Genomic DNA, 5,000 nt, shown 5'->3' with positions numbered 1-5,000 from the left:
GAATCAAGAAAGAGCTATCAATCTGTCAATCCTTCCGGTGTCCGGGCCTGGTGAGGTTTCCCGTGTTGAGTCAAATTAAGCCGCAGGCTCCACTCCTGGTGGTGCCCTTCCGTCAATTCCTTTAAGTTTCAGCTTTGCAACCATACTTCCCCCGGAACCCAAAAGCTTTGGTTTCCCGGAGGCTGCCCGCCGAGTCATCGGAGGAACTGCGGCGGATCGCTGGCTGGCATCGTTTATGGTTAGAACTAGGGCGGTATCTGATCGCCTTCGAACCTCTAACTTTCGTTCTTGATTAATGAAAACATACTTGGCAAATGCTTTCGCTTCTGTTCGTCTTGCGACGATCCAAGAATTTCACCTCTAACGTCGCAATACGAATGCCCCCGCCTGTCCCTATTAATCATTACCTCGGGTTCCGAAAACCAACAAAATAGAACCGAGGTCCTATTCCATTATTCCATGCACACAGTATTCAGGCGGGCTTGCCTGCTTTAAGCACTCTAATTTGTTCAAAGTAAACGTGCCGGCCCACCGAGACACTCACTCAAGAGCACCCTGGTAGGATTGCAACGGGGTCCGCCTCGGGACGCACGAGCACGCACGAGGCGCGTCGCACGCCTTCGGCTCGCCCCACCGGCAGGACGTCCCACGATACATGCCAGTTAAACACCGACGGGCGGTGAACCAACAGCGTGGGACACAAATCCAACTACGAGCTTTTTAACCGCAACAACTTTAATATACGCTATTGGAGCTGGAATTACCGCGGCTGCTGGCACCAGACTTGCCCTCCAATAGATACTCGTTAAAGGATTTAAAGTGTACTCATTCCGATTACGGGGCCTCGGATGAGTCCCGTATCGTTATTTTTCGTCACTACCTCCCCGTGCCGGGAGTGGGTAATTTGCGCGCCTGCTGCCTTCCTTGGATGTGGTAGCCGTTTCTCAGGCTCCCTCTCCGGAATCGAACCCTGATTCCCCGTTACCCGTTACAACCATGGTAGGCGCAGAACCTACCATCGACAGTTGATAAGGCAGACATTTGAAAGATGCGTCGCCGGTACGAGGACCGTGCGATCAGCCCAAAGTTATTCAGAGTCACCAAGGCAAACGGACCGGACGAGCCGACCGATTGGTTTTGATCTAATAAAAGCGTCCCTTCCATCTCTGGTCGGGACTCTGTTTGCATGTATTAGCTCTAGAATTACCACAGTTATCCAAGTAACGTGGGTACGATCTAAGGAACCATAACTGATTTAATGAGCCATTCGCGGTTTCACCTTAATGCGGCTTGTACTGAGACATGCATGGCTTAATCTTTGAGACAAGCATATGACTACTGGCAGGATCAACCAGGGAGCTGCGTCAACTAGAGCTGAGCAGCCGGCCGCCCGGGAGTGTGTCCCGGGGGCCCGCGCGAACACGCAAGCGTCCGCTCAATTATTCTGCAAACAGGAGGAGGCTGAGCTCCCCTGCACAATACACCTCGAAACCCTCTCAGGTCCCGGCGGCGCGCAGCGCCGTCCTAAGTACTTGGTCGGGTTCGAGAGAGGCGCAATCGCCCGGAGTTTGGCGAGTAGACGCTTTAGGTGCGACCACCCGTGCTCCCAACTGAGCTTGCCGCTGCCGACAGAGGCCCGGGAGCGTGCTGTCGTGGCATTGCCGGCGGGAGACAACACGCGCCACCTACGGTGACCGGCAGCTCCAACGCCAGCGCCACAGAAGGACAAAAGCCCCACTTGGGTGCCGAAGCGAACTCTCCCAGCACAGCGCACGCGCCAACACGTCCGCACAGCTGCGATACAAACCACCTGCGAGAACCGCAGAGGCGACCGAGCAGCAGACGGCGTCGCGGCGCCGAGCGCCGGGCGGCGGCGCATCCTCAGCGCACACAGTCCTCAATCGGACCAGCACACTGCAGATGTCCACCGCGCTTCGCACCGGGCCCGCGAGGACCTACTTTGGCCGCACGGCGCCGCGTGCAGGGTGCGCCGGCGCGCAGCTGCGCCGCCTGCCGCCTCCGTCGGCCGGCGCGCCTGCCACTGGCCGCCCCCACCAGCCGGCTGTAGCGCGTGCGCCCACGCACCGCGCGGCCAGCACGCCGGGAGGCCCCCCCTCACCGGCCGGGGACGGTCCCACCCAGCCACCGCCGCGTATCGCTTCACACCCAGATGCCATTCACGTTCGTGGGCATGGTGGGTATCGCTGGAACAACCGGTTGGTAGCTCAACCGATCGTCGCCATCACTGATTCACCTCTAGCGAGAACAACCGCACCACAACGGTTTACCAGTTGTTCATTTGCATAACGTCACCAGCAAACGTAGGCGTCCATCGCCATTTGCAAATTCAACGATTGTTGCATGCCTGTGTCAGGTGTCACGACACACTATGTCTGCCCACATACACGCAACAACATGTGCACGCTTCGCGAACACGTGGAAGGTGGCCCCCGTACGTATGCGATGTCCATTGCGCGAACGACTGTCAACCGGCCTCTGTCGCATGTCGCAGATGTGGAACGCAGTGCACCATGCTATCACGGTGTGTGAGAAGAGACGACTACGTCTGACAACACGCGCCACTACATCAACAGACGGCTCATGCTGATCGCCATCCAGGGCATACCACACTGCAATCCAGCTCTTATAGGGAGACGACACGTAGCTGAGTGCACAACATTTGGACCGCATGGTTCGCCGTTGTTGGCGCAGTCGTTGTACGGTCACATGTACCACGATGTATCATTCAGTACATGAGGACCAATGTGCAGTACAGTGTGTGATTTGGACGTACAACATCAGCGGACAGTTGACACAGGCCGTACCACAGCGTAGGCTAAGTGCTTCGCACATGCGAATGCCAATGAACAACTGCAAATGCCAATGAACAACTGCAAAGGGCATTGAGCATGTACGTCCTGCTGCCATCCACATTACAGTGTATAGCTGCAAGGTGTTTAACATGAAGCGATACACTGGGGACCGGGCAGTGCGAGTAGCAAACTATATTGCGGGGGTTGCAGTTAGGCAACACTACACTAATTTAACGCGTCGTATGACAATTACAGAGCAGGTTAAGGCCCAACGTGTGTTGGGTTAAGGCCCAACGTGTGTTGGGTTAAGGCCCAACGTGTGTTGGGTTAAGGCCCAACGTGTGTTGGGTTAAGGCCCAACGTGTGTTGGGTTAAGGCCCAACGTGTGTTGGGTTAAGGCCCAACGTGTGTTGGGTTAAGGCCCAACGTGTGTTGGGTTAAGGCCCAACGTGTGTTGGGTTAAGGCCCAACGTGTGTTGGGTTAAGGCCCAACGTGTGTTGGGTTAAGGCCCAACGTGTGTTGGGTTAAGGCCCAACGTGTGTTGGGTTACGTTAAGGGGCAATGTGGGTTACGTTAAGGGGCAATGTGGGTTACGTTAAGGGGCAATGTGGGTTACGTTACGGCGCAATATAGGTTACGTTACGGCGCAATATAGGTTACGTTAAGGCGCAATATCGGTTACGTTAAGGCGCAATACAGGTTACGTTAAGGCGCAATACAGGTTACGTTAAGGCGCAATACAGGTTACGTTAAGGCGCAATACAGGTTACGTTAAGGCGCAATACAGGTTACGTTAAGGCGCAATACAGGTTACGTTAAGGCGCAATGCAGGTTACGTTAAGGCGCAATACAGGTTACGTTAAGGCGCAATACAGGTTACGTTAAGGCGCAATACAGGTTACGTTAAGGCGCAATACAGGTTACGTTAAGGCGCAATACAGGTTACGTTAAGGCGCAATACAGGTTACGTTAAGGCGCAATACAGGTTACGTTAAGGCGCAATACAGGTTACGTTAAGGCGCAATACAGGTTACGTTAAGGCGCAATACAGGTTACGTTAAGGCGCAATACAGGTTACGTTAAGGCGCAATACAGGTTACGTTAAGGCGCAATACAGGTTACGTTAAGGCGCAATACAGGTTACGTTAAGGCGCAATACAGGTTACGTTAAGGCGCAATACAGGTTACGTTAAGGCGCAATACAGGTTACGTTAAGGCGCAATACAGGTTACGTTAAGGCGCAATACAGGTTAGGTTAAGGCGCAATACAGGTTAGGTTAAGGCGCAATACAGGTTAGGTTAAGGTACGACATAGGTTAGGTTAAGGTACGACATAGGTTAGGTTAAGGTACGACATAGGTTAGGTTAAGGTACGACATAGGTTAGGTTAAGGTACGACATAGGTTAGGTTAAGGTACGACATAGGTTAGGTTAAGGTACGACATAGGTTAGGTTAAGGTACGACATAGGTTAGGTTAAGGTACGACATAGGTTAGGTTAAGGTACGACATAGGTTAGGTTAAGGTACGACATAGGTTAGGTTAAGGTACGACATAGGTTAGGTTAAGGTACGACATAGGTTAGGTTAAGGTACGACATAGGTTAGGTTAAGGTACGACATAGGTTAGGTTAAGGTACGACATAGGTTAGGTTAAGGTACGACATAGGTTAGGTTAAGGTACGACATAGGTTAGGTTAAGGTACGACATAGGTTAGGTTAAGGTACGACATAGGTTAGGTTAAGGTACGACATAGGTTAGGTTAAGGTACGACATAGGTTAGGTTAAGGTACGACATAGGTTAGGTTAAGGTACGACATAGGTTAGGTTAAGGTACGACATAGGTTAGGTTAAGGTACGACATAGGTTAGGTTAAGGTACGACATAGGTTAGGTTAAGGTACGACATAGGTTAGGTTAAGGTACGACATAGGTTAGGTTAAGGTACGACATAGGTTAGGTTAAGGTACGACATAGGTTAGGTTAAGGTACGACATAGGTTAGGTTAAGGTACGACGTAGGTTAGGTTAAGGTACGACGTAGGTTAGGTTACGGTACGACATAGGTTAGGTTACGGTACGACATAGGTTAGGTTACGGTACGACATAGGTTAGGTTACGGTACGACATAGGTTAGGTTACGGTACGACATAGGTTAGGTTACGGTACGACATAGGTTAGGTTACGGT

The 5,000-nt window shown here is 52.2% G+C and overlaps 1 non-coding gene across 1 annotated transcript in view; it reads right to left on the bottom strand.

The window, feature by feature from the left end:
- LOC124589062 overlaps positions 1-1,358 on the bottom strand; it is a 1,910-nt gene extending 552 nt beyond the window's left edge. The window contains exon 1 of the ribosomal RNA XR_006975961.1: positions 1-1,358. This exon is cut by the window's left edge and continues 552 nt beyond it. This is a non-coding gene — a ribosomal RNA (small subunit ribosomal RNA).
- Positions 1,359-5,000: the final 3,642 nt, after the last annotated feature.

The sequence above is a fragment of the Schistocerca americana genome, unplaced genomic scaffold (genome assembly GCF_021461395.2).
Source record: "Schistocerca americana isolate TAMUIC-IGC-003095 unplaced genomic scaffold, iqSchAmer2.1 HiC_scaffold_681, whole genome shotgun sequence".
Lineage (NCBI taxonomy): Eukaryota > Metazoa > Arthropoda > Insecta > Orthoptera > Acrididae > Schistocerca > Schistocerca americana.
This window is presented reverse-complemented; position numbering and strand designations above follow the sequence as displayed.